At 37.4% G+C, this 16,101-nt stretch overlaps 1 pseudogene; it reads left to right on the top strand.

Moving 5' to 3' along the window:
* Positions 1-522: 522 nt before the first annotated feature.
* LOC122295505 lies at positions 523-15,370 on the top strand (annotated as a pseudogene).
* The last annotated feature ends 731 nt before the right edge of the window (positions 15,371-16,101 follow it).

Genomic DNA, 16,101 nt, shown 5'->3' with positions numbered 1-16,101 from the left:
TTGATTTATATATATATCTCATAATAATTTTTTTTTTACAAAAATGCACTACGCTTATATATTTTATTACTACAAATATAATTTATCTTTCTTTAAGACCTCGTTTGGATAATGAGCGATGAGATGAGATTATCTGTAAATAGTAATAAAACTGTTTGAGTAAAAATATTTTATGAAGTTCTAAAAAATGAAAGAGAAGATGTTGAATTAAAATATTATAAAGTTAAAATATTTTTATAATATTATTTTTATTTTAAAATTTAGAAAAATGAATTAATTTTTATATTTTATTTAAAAGTTTAAAAATTTTATAATGATTATATAAAAAATTGAATATTTATAATATTAAAATAAAATTGACATAGGAAGAGAGTTATAAATTGGGAAAGAGAAATTGACAGTTCTAATGTGGTGCCGAGGTGGTGGGAGCCGGCTCACAATAAACCAACTTTCTGGTACTTTTGCGGTCAAGCACTTTTGCTTTGTTGTCCTCCTCAAAGAACGAGATGACTTAGTCAAGCACTTTTGCTTTTCGTCCTCCCAGAACAAGACGAAGAGGAAGACCTATACGTGTATGTAGACTTATCTCTTCTTTGATATTATATAAGGAATGTGTGGTGAGATACTTATTAAGAGCACGCGCACACAGAGAAAAGAGAGAGATCATCAAGAGAGAGAGAGAGATTAATGTGCAGGAAGTCGATCGGCATGAAGTTGCAACTGCTCTTTCTGGCTTTCTTGCTATCAGGAATTCACTTCATCTACTCATTTACTGATCCTCATGATGGTATGTAACAAATCACGACGCCGCCATATATATATATATATATATATATGTATTCTTCATCTGATTTATCGTATAAATGTTTTGTTGTTTTTTTTCTTTTTTCCTTTTTTCATGATAATATCGGTGCTTTGATACATAATTTAGGAAAACTGGGTTGTCTCTCATCAGTGTCTGAAATTTTCTTTCTACAATTCGCCAGTACACAATCTTCTCCAAACTCAATAATTTTCGTTATTCAACTATTAAAAATATTTAAAGTGAATAATTATATTTTAATTTCTTAGGAATTAATAATTATATTTTAATTTCTTTTTTAGAGTTTTTTTTTAAATTTAAATTCAATTTAAATCCTAAAAAAAATTAATAGCTAATTCTTTAATTATTAAATAAAAATATTAAAAATAAAATAAAATACTTCAACAGGGTCAAGTTAACGATAATACTGGGACCTACTGCTTGTACATTTTTAAATTATGCACGGCAATCGGCACGTGAACCAAAAGTGATCGATCTTTAAGGTCATTAGTTGATGATTAAACATTTTATTGGTGCATGCAGCTACTGTACTCCTCGCCCTGAAGGACGCGTGGAAAAACACACCACCAAGTTGGGAGCATTCACTGGATCCATGCGGATTACCCGGTTGGGAAGGAGTTACTTGCAACAATTCTACTTATAGGGTTACTGCCTTGTAAACATCTTCACCTAAATATAAATTTTTTAAAAAATATATAATATATAAACGAAAAGGAGAAGAATTAATGAGTAGAATTAATCTTTTCTTATATTGAAGTCCTCTTTCTTGCAAATCTGTTTAAAAAACACATTAATATTAATCTGCAGTACTCTTGACACAACAATATATATTATATGTTTAAGATTAAGATTACATCTACTTGCAAATCAAATTCATTTATATCCTTATTTTATCATTTTTTTTTTAATTTTCCTTGATCTTCCTCCTTTGCAAGTCTTTGTATATCCTTATTTTGTGGATTCCTTCCAAATCTCTTCAGGAAATTATCAACGATGGGCCTAGAAGGGAAGCTTGAAGGTGACATTGGGGAACTCACTGAATTGACCACATTGTATGTATCAGTCTTTCTATTTTCTCCCTTTAATGAAAGCAAACATTCTACAATGTAAATACTTATAAATTTAGTTTCTCAACAAACCACTTGCCGTAGGAATCATTATACTTATAAAAAATATAAAACGTCTTTTTTAAAAAAAAAAAAAAAAATTATTGTGAGACCAACTTTAATAGTTTTTATTTATTATGATTGTGAGACCTAATTTAAATAGATTTTGTCACTCTACTACTTTGTTGAAGTGCTAACATTATTAAATTTTAGGGACCTATCATTTAATCGTGGGCTCAAAGGTTCGCTCTCTCCACAGCTTGGGAAATTGCAGAACCTAACTTTCCTGTAAGATCCAATAGGCAATCTATAATTTCCTATTTGCATATATCCATCAAACCCTAAATAGTGAGAAGCATATATATAGATTTTTGTCTTTCATATTTCAGAATCCTAGCTGGTTGCAGCTTCAGTGGTGATATTCCAGATGAATTGGGAAATCTTTCAAATCTCGTATTCTTGTAAGATCTTTCAATGCTTATAAGATCACTATATGAATCACAATGCTAGTAATTTTTCTTTATCCACTTTGGAAAATCTTAAGTATCTAATTATTACTTTTATACCAACACACTCTCACTCTCAGGGCTCTCAATACAAACAACTTAACTGGAAAGATACCTCCATCTTTGGGTAGCTTCTCCAAACTCTTATGGCTAGACCTCGCAGAGAATATGTTGACAGGATCTCTCCCGATATCAACATCCAAGACCCCAGGCTTGGACCTTCTTTCAGAGGCTAGACACTTCTGAGTTTTAATTTTTTTTCTTTTCCCAATCTTGGGTTCAATCTATTATTAAGATAAATGCAATAATTTGAATATGTTTAAGGATACATAATGTTGATTATTGCATCCATAAAAGAATAATAATGTGGTGTCTTCAAATTTGTAGCCATTTCAATAAGAACAAGCTTTCAGGTCCCATTCCAGCCAAGCTCTTCAGCTCTAATATGAACTTGAGACACATGTAAGTTTGATAGCAACTATTAGTTTGTTTTCATGCACGCTTTAAATGCTTTCTTCTACTTCTAAATGCTTTCTTCAAAGACAGATTATTTGATGGAAATCAACTTTCTGGAAGTATCCCACCAACAATAGGACTTGTAAAAAGTCTTGAAGTTCTATGAGTAAAATAAACCCTAATTTAATGACACATTGGTATTTTTCAATTAACCTTTTCAGTATAAGTCCACTATGATCTGGTACTGTTCTTGAGAATTAAAACTATTCCAACTTGCAACAGTCGGCTTGACAGAAATGCTTTGATAGGAAGTGTTCCAGATCTAAGCAACCTAACAAATATTGTTGAATTGTGGGTACTTTTTCACAACATTTATATAGTGGTGGTGTTCTTTTAGTATAATCATACTGGTGGTTACCATCTTTTGCCTTCTTGTTATCGTCTTAGGAATTTAGCTCTAAATCAATTGACGGGCACTTTACCAGACTTGACTCAAATGATGAAACTCAATTACTTGTAAGTTGATGGCATAGTATTGCATGGAATTGCCAATCTTATGTTTGAGGAATTTATTCTTTTTTATGTATTGATCATTAATCTTGTACAATGGCTTATTTTACTAGGGACCTTAGTAATAACTCATTTAAGCCATCAGAAGCTCCAACATGGTTCTCAAGCTTATCAACACTCACCACTTTGTATGTCTCCATTCTTTCACAGATGAAAATTCCTCAAATTTTTAGCAATACTCACCACTATGTGATTGGTGTGCAGGGTTATGGAAAATGGGTCACTTCAAGGGTCCATACCACATGAATTATTTAGCTTTCCACAATTAGAGGAAGTGTAAGTTGATATATTATTTGTATAGGTTCATAAGAATATTATGAAATTAAGAGAAATGAATTGTTAGCTTGATAACTCGTACTCGATTTCAATTCTCAGGAAATTGAGAAACAATGAATTTAGTGAAACATTGGACATGGGTGTGCCAGAAAAGATTAGCCCACAACTGAAGCTTGTTGATTTACAAAACAACAACATTTCTTTTGTAAAATTGGGTAGTAAATATCATAAATCCTTGATGTGAGTGAATTCATAGCCCTTGAATGTTCAATTCAAAAATATGTTGTGTATTTTCTTCTGACCATCAACCTTCTTTGTCAATTTGATGGACTTCAGACTAAGAGGAAACCCAGTGTGTAATGACCATACAAGTAGCTTGGATGCTTATTGCTAGGAAAATCAACAAACACCGAAGCCCTATTATCCTAGCTTGGCTAATTGTGAATGTACATCATGTCTTCTTGATCAAGATTGCAACCCTTGGAATTGTGAATGTGTCTATCCATATAAAGGGACATTATCCGTTGGAGGATCACTTTTAAGTGAATTGCCCAATGCAACTGTGTTGAAATTACTGGAAAATAGCTTGTCGATGAGCCAGAGTCTCCTTCCGGGTTCAATTTATATTCAAGGTGCCAAATTCAATGGTGATGGCTATCTTCAAGTGCGATTGGCATTCTTTCCCTCAACCGGAAAACACTTTAATCGGTCAGAGATTCAGAGAATTGGGTTCTTCATGATTACTCAAGAATATAGGCTTTATGGTTTCCCTCAACAATTTGAAACCTATTTTTTTATTGCAGACCCTTATGCTTTCCCAGGTTCAAATAATATCTTTACTCTGTGTGTGTGAGAGTGAAAATTATATCTCTACCTGACAATATTGAAAATGTTATTCAGCCAAAGGTGGAGGTCGAACTTCTATTGGCACTCATGTAATAATTGGGATAGCATTTACTTGTGCCATTGGTTATGGGACTCCTTGGAGTTGGGATATATGCTGTTCGACAAAAAAACCGTGCAAAAGAAGTCATTGGATTTAGTACACCATTTGGTAAATAATTAGTAAAATTAATTAATTTCTTGTGCTTGATTGTATAATCCAAATTCAAGACTATGTATCTAAGGAAGATGGAATGCATTTGTTGGCTTATATGGCTAATTTTCTCCGTATCTCAGCTTCTTGGAAATCAAGTGGCAATGATAGTAGTGGGGAAGCACCACAATTAAAAGATGCAAGACGGTTCTCTTATGTTGAACTTCGAAAGTGCACAAATAATTTCGCCGAGAGAAATGAGATAGGTTTTGGAGCATATGGCAAGGTACGTAAATCTCTCATTATTCAATCAAATTTTTGTAAAATCTGCTTCCAAGAACTGTTTGCTAATGCTTTTATGTTCTCTCCAGGTTTATAGAGGGTTGCTTTCTAATGGACTAGTTGTTGCTATCAAAAGAGCTCAACAAGGATCAACGCAGGGTTTACTTGAGTTCAAGACTGAAATTGAATTGCTTTCCCGAGTTCATCACAAGAATCTTGTTGGTCTTGTGGGTTTTTGCTTTGAACAAGGAGAGCAGATACTGATCTACGAATTTATGCCTAATGGAACAATTAGAGATAGCTTATCAGGTACGTACGTACATTCATGACAATTTAATTACAGCCTCTTTGCAAATACCTAATATATAGGAAACTATTTTCCTAAATATAAACTCTAGGCAAATCTGGCATTTATCTTGATTGGAAGAGAAGACTCTACATTGCTGTTGGTTCAGCCACAGGACTTGCTTACCTACATGAGCATGCCAATCCTCCTATTATCCATAGAGATGTTAAGTCCACGAATATTCTCTTGGATGAAAATTTGACTGCAAAGGTTGCAGATTTTGGCTTGTCTAATGTGATGACCCGCTTTTACGTGTATTTTCACTGAAGGGTTGTTTTTAATTTAATTAATATATTAGTTTATTTATTTTGAATTAATGTGTTTTAAATTGGTTTTTAATTTATTTGATGTGTTTATTTTATTTAGTCGTTTTACGGTTTTTAAAATCGTTTTCGGCGGATCAGTTTTGGTTTCCGGAGTGAGGACTGGACCTCATTTCTTTTCCCTCATCTTTTCTTTTTCTTTTCTCTTTTTCCTTTTTCTTTTTCCTTTTCCTTCTTTTTCTTTCTTTTTCTTTTTTTTTCTTCTTCTTTCTTCTTCCTCCTCTCCCGCGTACGCAGCAGCCCCTTTTTCTCTCCATCCCGTCGCTGCCCCTTTGACCGGCCGGTTCTCCGCCGTCCGGCCACCGTTTGATGCACCGTCACCACCATTCTCTTCCCCTTCCACCATAGATCATCCCCACCAATTTTCAGAGCCATCGGACCAGCCGTTTGCTTTCGAGAGCCGCCGGAAGTGGCTGCACCTGCTCTGTTTTTGCCCCTGTCGCCGGAACTGTTTTCTGCCCAGACCGCCGCCGTCCGGCCACCGTTTGGCTCGCCGCCGGTCTCGTTCGAACCCCCTCCCTCCGGCGCACCTTCCCACCAAATATCTCCCCCATCCGGCCGGCCGTTTGGCCGGAAGAGCCATTTCTTTCCCCACGGATTTTACTCCGATCCGCCGCCGTCTCTCCACCTCCGGCCACCATTTCTTCACCACTTCATCACCGACTCCTTGCCGTCCTAACCCACCTATTTCCGGCCTCCAACGACCACCGGAACAGCTCCTACGAGCTTGCTTTCCGATTTGAGTTTTCCGGCCTATTTCCGGCGTTTTCGCCGCCACCCACGGCCAACCACCACTTCCAATAGCTTCACAATCATCCCTAAACCATTCCCTATCAATCCTAAGCCCTGGTTTGTCCCCGTTCAAAAATGGGTAATTTATTACCCACGGACACAGTGTAAATTACACTGTTACGTTGCTTTTCCTCCGCCGTTTGCAACGCCGCGAGCTTTCTAAAAATACCGTATAGCGCTGTAAGTATTTTCCAAACCCTATTTACAGATTTAAATATATATTGCTCATTCAATAAATATTTGTTGTTGGTTGTTGATTCCGGACTGAGTCCGAGGAGTTTCGGGGGTCGGATGGATGGAGGACGGAGTTGTCTGTTTTATTGATTTATGTTGTTGGATTATTTTATTATGCATTGATATGGCATTTCATGGTGCATGTACATGTGTTTGTGGGATTTGTGTGAAAAGCCTGTGTATTGGCGTGAGTGGTTTTACGGGTGCGTGTGTATCACGAGCCCAAGCCGGGATGGGTTATTATCTCGGTGGAGCTCCTCTGGTCACTCGGGAGCGGAATAAACTGAGTGATGTCCCCTGAGTTGTCGAGAGAGATGACGGGAGCGGGGCTAGGGGATGCTTGGCTACGAACGCGCCGGGCGCGGAACTGGGCATCGCCCTACTCACCGACTCCGTGGCCCTTTGCTGGCGAGGGCTAGAGGATGCTTGGCTACGCACGCGCGGGGCGCGGAACTGGGCATCGCTTGTTAGGTGTCACATGCGTGGTGGTACTCTGCGGTGTGACACTGGAGCCAGGGTGTGCGGATGACCCCTAGGGGAGGTCATGGTGCATACGGTTAAAAATTGGATAATGGTTTGTGAGGCCAAATGGGACTTTTGGCGTGGGCCAGATGGACTTCTGGCGAGATATTGGGCCGGATGGACTTCCGGCGAGATATTGGGCCAAATGTGACCTTTGGCGTGTTTTTCGGAAAGGATGTGTTTTTGGGCCAAATGGGTTTTTTTTGGAGTGTGTGGAAAACTGTGTTTTATGGGCTTTGTGCATTGGGCATGATTCATGCATCTTGTTTGAGTTATATGTGTTTTTATCTGGTAGTGTTTGGATTTTACTTACCTGCGGTACCATTCGTGGTTCCGTAGCTTTTGGTGCAGAGTTAGAGGATGAAGAGGAGGAGGCTGAGCCCGAGGATGCGGCTCCGCCGGGTTGCAGATGTTATCTTTTTATTTGTTTAAAACTGTATTTGTGTTTTGTAATATTTTATCTATGTACGTTTTAAATAGCTTGTATTATGTTAAGAAAAATTCTGGTACTTAGTTATATGACTTTCGTTATCCGCTGCGTTTTTCTTGTGCACATTTGTTGCCTTTGCACACACTTGGCACCCGTCGATAGGATGGTGATCCGGGTTGTCACCATCCGGACGTCTCGAATTCCCCGTGTTCGGGCGTGGGGATTTTGGGGGCGTCACAGGTGGTATCAGAGCGGTTTGGCTCTGGGTAAAACCACATGTCCCGTAGGTAGTACCAGAATGTTTTTAAAGGTTGTGTTTCAAAAATTATGTTAAGTAAAGTTGTTATTTGATTTGTTTTATTTGTTTGAACTTGTTTGCTTGTTTTTATTTATTTGGTTATGTTTTTGCATGCTGGTTTCTTTTGTTTCTTGCTGTGTGATGTTGGTTTTGGTTTTTGGTTTTACGATGGTTTTATTTGTTTTTCTTTAACTTGATTTGATTTTATTTGAATTGCAAGTATGTTGTTTATTTGTTTTGTTTATTTTGTTTTAAGTTGTTTTGTTTTGTTTTGTCCGGTGTTAAAGTGGGATTGAGGATTGTGCTATGACAGGAGGACGGTACTATTGAGAATGTTGTTGAAAAAAAAAAAAAAACTTAGTGAAGTAGGGTTGAATTTTTATAAAGGTGGGTTACTTTCATAATATTGTGGCTAGAAGGGAACGACATGGATTAGGTAATTTCTTGGGAGTAGGAATGTAAGTTGCAACTAAGGAGGGGAGTTAGCTTTAAGTCGCTTAAGACGGTTGAGGTCTTAGGTTTTGTAGAAATTATGTAATGAAGCTATAGAATAGGAGAGTGTAGGTTCAACGAACTTTAAGGATTGGTTTAAGAAAATTTTATCTAAGGTTTGAGGCCTTATAGATTTTAGGAAATAAGATTTTGGTAATTAAGGTTTTAGGTTCGACAAGCTTTGGGGGAAATAATTAAATTTCAAGTTTTAAATTTCGCTTATTCGGATGAACAATTTGGTGGCAATTGGGGTTTTAAAAATTTACAAGTTTTAAGGTGAATGTTTTGGATTAAAGCTATCAATCTCGAGGATTTCAGAAAATGACTTATTATCCGTTAATGTATTAGATTTTAAAGGTTTTGGGAGCCGATTGTTCTATTATGGGGTGTAAGCTCATTGATCTTAGAAATTTTAGAAATTATTCTTATTTGATTTAAGGTTTTAGAATTGCAGAGTTGAAGGACCAATTTATAATAAGAGTTGAGTTCTTAATTTTACAGACTTGGGGTGCTAGCTTGATCCACTCTGGAGAGTGATTAGTTTGCAACCATTAAAATGGGGTTGATCAGAGTTTAGTTAATAATATGAAATTTTTCTGGGGTACATTTCTTTGAGAATGGAAGGTAATGATTTAGCTCATATACTTCTTTGAGGATTGTAGATATTGACTTAGTTCAGAAAATGACTATTGTTAACTCAAGGTTGTAGTAATCGATTTTAGGAAATGATTTTTGTCGGTTCGGAAGAAATAGATCCATTGAGGTTTTGGAAGCAATAGTTTAATTGTTGGTATTGAATTCGATTGAAGTTGAGACCTTATGTTCTATAAACTTTTGGGAACGGATTATTAGCAGGTTTAAGGTCATTTTCAGTACAAAGCTTTAAGCGATAACTATTTACTGATATTAAGGGTATAAGTTAAGCAGATATAGGAATGAGTCATGTTGATTTGCGGATATAAGTCGAGATGGTGGAAATAGTGGTAGTAGACTATTTGTGTGTTGGAATGACTATTGGTTTCGGCTAAGGACGTATAAGATTGACACGTGATAGTGGTAAATCGATTGGGGCGTTCAGTCGAAGCGTGTTACTCAATGGAATGTGGGTTGGCAATAATTGTTATAGCTCGAGGTTATAGTGACAAGTTTTAGGATTGATTCATACCGAGTTGAGGATAATAGATGATGCAGTTTTGGGAAATGAAATTTTGTTTATTTTGAGGATAAGGTACGGATGTTGGAAATGGAAGTGATGGATCACTTATACGTTAGAATGATTATTGATCTTAGCTAAGGATACATGAGATCCATTTATAGTGGTGGTGAGGGTGTATGGATTTCGGAGAGTACAAATCCTAGTCTCTTTTTGGGCTTGAGAGAAATGGCTTTGGTGAGTACTGAAAATGGATTAGATGTGATAGTATTAAATTCAATAGATTTTAACTTCGAGTTCTTAGTGAGTTGATCGGAGTGTACAGTTGAAGTGGGTTACCAATTGGAGTGATAGTTGGCATTTATTGTGGAGACTATCTTAGAGAATTAATTGTGACTTGAGGTCACACAGGAATTTAAATTTTGAGACTATACTTTCTTTTGGAGTTTTGAGTGTCCAATTGGGAGAATTATATACATTTTATTTAACTAGAAGAGAGATTGTTGAGTCGCCAGGTGTAGTGGATAATAAAATCTTGAAAGTGGAAGTTTGGGAATCAGCGGTGATTAACCTAAACAGGTACGTAAGGTAATAAGCAGTAGAAGTCAGGAGAGTAGTGCCATAGTTTTGATGGATTGGAGGTTTGAATAGCATGGCCTATCTTGAGATTTAATTTTGTATGCAATTGAAGGAAATAGTCGTGCTAATATTAGGGTTATGAGAATAGAAGTAGGTAAGTGAGTTTATAAGAAGGGTTTATTAAGGTTATGGTGAATTCAATCGTGGTTCGTAGTGTGTTTAGTCATCTCTAAATTTAGACGATATTCAGAATTTAGGGGATGATTTTGATTTGATTAAGGTAGCTAGAGATAATTGAGGGATAGGAGTGATGATTCACGATTTTGGGAGATTTTATTTTCTATCAAAGTGTGGTAAAGGATTTTCTTGCTTCCAGGTGTTAGAGTTAGCTTGTACTCAAGGGTGTTATTTTATGAGGATATAGTCTTTTTACATTTTGGCGAGTTATCAGAGTGTGCACGGAAGCGTGATATTTTGGAGATAATTAGGTATTTAAATTTTGTGCTGAATTTGGGTAATTAGTGACGACTTGAAATTTCAAGCAGATACTTGTAATTGGAGAGTAATATTTTAGTTGTGCATATGATGATTATTGATGGTTTATTTTGGAAGTGACTATTAGATTACCAAGATATGGTATACAATGAAAGTTTCGATAATATAGCATAAGAGTTGATTGAGATTAATACAGTTCATTCTAATAAGAAGTACTAATTGTTGAAATTTGCTTGGGTGCGGTTTTGAAGTTCTTGTGGATATGGTGATTTCGGTTTACGTGGCCGCTTTAAGAGTTCTAGACGTGATGCATTTCTGGGAGATTAGTGCGAATATGATGGAGTTGCTTATAGGAGTATTTTTGGGAAGCGCGTTCTTCATTCTTGTGTGGAAATGGATGATGGTATGATTTTCTCAAGTATAATCGGAGTTGTTTATGGTATCCTGCTTGTTGCTGAGGTTTGATCTCGCAAATTTCGAGGACGAAATTTGTTTTAAGGGGGGGAGGATGTGATGACCCGCTTTTACGTGTATTTTCACTGAAGGGTTGTTTTTAATTTAATTAATATATTAGTTTATTTATTTTGAATTAATGTGTTTTAAATTGGTTTTTAATTTATTTGATGTGTTTATTTTATTTAGTCGTTTTACGGTTTTTAAAATCGTTTTCGGCGGATCAGTTTTGGTTTCCGGAGTGAGGACTGGACCTCATTTCTTTTCCCTCATCTTTTCTTTTTCTTTTCTCTTTTTCCTTTTTCTTTTTCCTTTTCCTTCTTTTTCTTTCTTTTTCTTTTTTTTTCTTCTTCTTTCTTCTTCCTCCTCTCCCGCGTACGCAGCAGCCCCTTTTTCTCTCCATCCCGTTGCTGCCCCTTTGACCGGCCGGTTCTCCGCCGTCCGGCCACCGTTTGATGCACCGTCACCACCATTCTCTTCCCCTTCCACCATAGATCATCCCCACCAATTTTCAGAGCCATCGGACCAGCCGTTTGCTTTCGAGAGCCGCCGGAAGTGGCTGCACCTGCTCTGTTTTTGCCCCTGTCGCCGGAACTGTTTTCTGCCCAGACCGCCGCCGTCCGGCCACCGTTTGGCTCGCCGCCGGTCTCGTTCGAACCCCCTCCCTCCGGCGCACCTTCCCACCAAATATCTCCCCCATCCGGCCGGCCGTTTGGCCGGAAGAGCCATTTCTTTCCCCACGGATTTTACTCCGATCCGCCGCCGTCTCTCCACCTCCGGCCACCATTTCTTCACCACTTCATCACCGACTCCTTGCCGTCCTAACCCACCTATTTCCGGCCTCCAACGACCACCGGAACAGCTCCTACGAGGTTGCTTTCCGATTTGAGTTTTCCGGCCTATTTCCGGCGTTTTCGCCGCCACCCACGGCCAACCACCACTTCCAATAGCTTCACAATCATCCCTAAACCATTCCCTATCAATCCTAAGCCCTGGTTTGTCCCCGTTCAAAAATGGGTAATTTATTACCCACGGACACAGTGTAAATTACACTGTTACGTTGCTTTTCCTCCGCCGTTTGCAACGCCGCGAGCTTTCTAAAAATACCGTATAGCGCTGTAAGTATTTTCCAAACCCTATTTACAGATTTAAATATATATTGCTCATTCAATAAATATTTGTTGTTGGTTGTTGATTCCGGACTGAGTCCGAGGAGTTTCGGGGGTCGGATGGATGGAGGACGGAGTTGTCTGTTTTATTGATTTATGTTGTTGGATTATTTTATTATGCATTGATATGGCATTTCATGGTGCATGCACATGTGTTTGTGGGATTTGTGTGAAAAGCCTGTGTATTGGCGTGAGTGGTTTTACGGGTGCGTGTGTATCACGAGCCCAAGCCGGGATGGGTTATTATCTCGGTGGAGCTCCTCTGGTCACTCGGGAGCGGAATAAACTGAGTGATGTCCCCTGAGTTGTCGAGAGAGATGACGGGAGCGGGGCTAGGGGATGCTTGGCTACGAACGCGCCGGGCGCGGAACTGGGCATCGCCCTACTCACCGACTCCGTGGCCCTTTGCTGGCGAGGGCTAGAGGATGCTTGGCTACGCACGCGCGGGGCGCGGAACTGGGCATCGCTTGTTAGGTGTCACATGCGTGGTGGTACTCTGCGGTGTGACACTGGAGCCAGGGTGTGCGGATGACCCCTAGGGGAGGTCATGGTGCATACGGTTAAAAATTGGATAATGGTTTGTGAGGCCAAATGGGACTTTTGGCGTGGGCCAGATGGACTTCTGGCGAGATATTGGGCCGGATGGACTTCCGGCGAGATATTGGGCCAAATGTGACCTTTGGCGTGTTTTTCGGAAAGGATGTGTTTTTGGGCCAAATGGGTTTTTTTTGGAGTGTGTGGAAAACTGTGTTTTATGGGCTTTGTGCATTGGGCATGATTCATGCATCTTGTTTGAGTTATATGTGTTTTTATCTGGTAGTGTTTGGATTTTACTTACCTGCGGTACCATTCGTGGTTCCGTAGCTTTTGGTGCAGAGTTAGAGGATGAAGAGGAGGAGGCTGAGCCCGAGGATGCGGCTCCGCCGGGTTGCAGATGTTATCTTTTTATTTGTTTAAAACTGTATTTGTGTTTTGTAATATTTTATCTATGTACGTTTTAAATAGCTTGTATTATGTTAAGAAAAATTCTGGTACTTAGTTATATGACTTTCGTTATCCGCTGCGTTTTTCTTGTGCACATTTGTTGCCTTTGCACACACTTGGCACCCGTCGATAGGATGGTGATCCGGGTTGTCACCATCCGGACGTCTCGAATTCCCCGTGTTCGGGCGTGGGGATTTTGGGGGCGTCACATCTAAGCTAGTATCAGATGCTTTGACCAGCAATGTTTCAACTCAAGTCAAAGGCACGATGGTAAGTGTTATTATATCTCTACTTGATCTCTCAAGGGTAGAGAATATTAATAAAAGAGTCATAAATATTATTAATAAAAGCTGAAAATTGACTTCTATCTATAAAAACTATTTTCAATATCATATAATGTTATGAATAAAAGTTAAAAACCTATGTTATACGAAGGTTAAAAACAACTTAGTCAATCCCTAGACTTTTTGTATAGAGTCTGCATAATTTTTATATAGATAGTAAGTGAAGGTAAAAAAATTCTTAAATCCCTAGGCTTTCTACTTTTGCTAATTAGCCCTATGTTATATATACATTTTGATCCCTCTAGCTTTTAGTATTTGCAATTTGGCCCTAAATTTTTATAAATTTACATTGTTTACTCATTTGTAATAATATTTTCTTATATATGTATATCTTAATTTTTTGTTTAATCATTTTATACACTTTCATATTTACATTTTCATACCTTCAAGTACTAAAAAATCGATTTGGTCGAATCTCCTTTGGGTTGTTTATCTTAGTATTGTTGTTGTTATCATCATCATCATTATTATAGTAATGCCACTACATGATTTGTTTTATGGTGAATGACAATGAATATTTTTGGGTGAAGAATTTCATATTCTCGAATTTAAGACTGACGATGACAACACATTCTGAGAGTTAGGGGATGAATTTCTTGAAAAACCTTGGGGTTGGATGAATTTGAAGGGGCTACATGCAACCTTTTATTATAGAGATTGTGATTCTTAGGTTTCATTGATTCCTACTAGGATTTGAAGTCCTAGTTTAACCAGGAATTCCTAGTAGTTTTATGTCTTGAAGCTTTCTCATTGAAATTGGATTCCATTGTTATTTGGGAAATTAGTTAACTTGAAGTCCTAAGGTTGCTAGGACTCCATCTTTATGTACTTAGGAGTAGGTTTCCTAGCGTTATGGGTCGTACATGCAAATCCTTCCAATTGTACAACAAAATTAAAAATGTCTTATGTAGTATAATTTAGATTCTGCATTCATTGGAATACTCTTATGGTTTTAATTTTTGCAAATTGCCTTTTACTTGCAGGGTTATCTTGATCGTGAATATTACCAGACTCAACAATTAACTGAGAAGAGTGATGTTTACAGCTTTGGAGTGTTTATGCTTGAATTGCTAACATCCAAGCGGCCGATTGTGAAGGGAAAGTACATCGTTCATCGGGTGAGAACAACAATGAACAAGGATGAAGAAGTGCACTATGGCTTGTGGGATATGATTGATTTATCCATTAGAGACACAAAAAATCTTATAGGGTTTGGGAAATTCTTGGAAATTACTATGAAATGCATTGAAGATTCACCTGAAGATCGTCCAACAATGAGTGAAGTGGTAAAGGCCCTTGAAACAATATTACAAAACGATGGGGTGGTTTCAAGCACATCTACGTTGTCTCCTACAAGTGACCTTGGAGCTTCAAGGGGTGCTTTTAAGCATCCTTACAATGATCCTAAGCACAAAATGGATGTTATTAGCATTGATACCTTTGGTTATAGTGGTGCATACACAATCTCAACAAGAGTTTAACCCAAGTAGCCAATCCTCCCCTATATTCTACATTTTTGTCTTTAGCTTTTCTTTTTATTTTTGGATTTTAAGGGGGAAAATAGTACTTTTGTATAGAGAGGGTTGTTTCTAATTGTCAACAATCTCTAACTATGTGTTGACAGTAGAAAAATCTAGCTAGTCATAAACATTTGCTATGTTACTAGTACTTGAGTTACATTTCAAATGTAAGATTTTCTTATGACTTAGAATATAGGAGTATGCAGGCATGTCCCTTAGATTTAGGAAAAATTTAAAAATTTTTTACCATAAAATTACCAAGATCTAGCTTCAAATTCTGCACTCCAAACTGTCATAACAGACACATTACACACTTAAACTATAAAAAATTGGCAGGTTACACCTAAAAACTAACACTTAGCATCCCTTATTAAGATCTAATGGTCATGATTGTTCCATAGTTTTCTTTTATCTCAAAGGTCATAATTGAACTTCCAAAAGCTAAGATAGTTAGGAAAGTATTAGTTTATTTTGTTGTTAGGAGTACAAAGTACAAAAACCTTTGTATGTGAGTGCAAACTGTATCTGTATACTTAAATTTATAGGTAGCACCAAGTTGGCCAAGCTGGCAGCTTGTAGATTTTTACTATGCACACAATACTTTCATAAATGGAAAATATTTTAGTCACAAAGGGATTATATAAAAATAAACTCACAAATTTATGACAAATATGATTTGATGTAGTACATCAGATTATAAAGTTACTTTTATTGTAGAGTAGATCTAACAAATCTTATGAAACCATGTCTTTTTGTGTATTTATTTTTGTATAATCTCTGTATTTGTAACAATTCTCTTTACAAATATCCTTAAACTGAAGCAGTACTTTAAAGCTCATGTATTGAAACACTTCTACTTCACTTTTACAAATAAACAAATAAAACCAAAGAGACAAAGGAAGAAATCTTGAT

This window comes from Carya illinoinensis, chromosome 15 (assembly GCF_018687715.1).
Source record: "Carya illinoinensis cultivar Pawnee chromosome 15, C.illinoinensisPawnee_v1, whole genome shotgun sequence".
Taxonomy (NCBI): domain Eukaryota; kingdom Viridiplantae; phylum Streptophyta; class Magnoliopsida; order Fagales; family Juglandaceae; genus Carya; species Carya illinoinensis.
The sequence above is the reverse complement of the archived record's forward strand: the minus strand, read 5'-3'. Positions and strand labels throughout refer to the sequence as shown.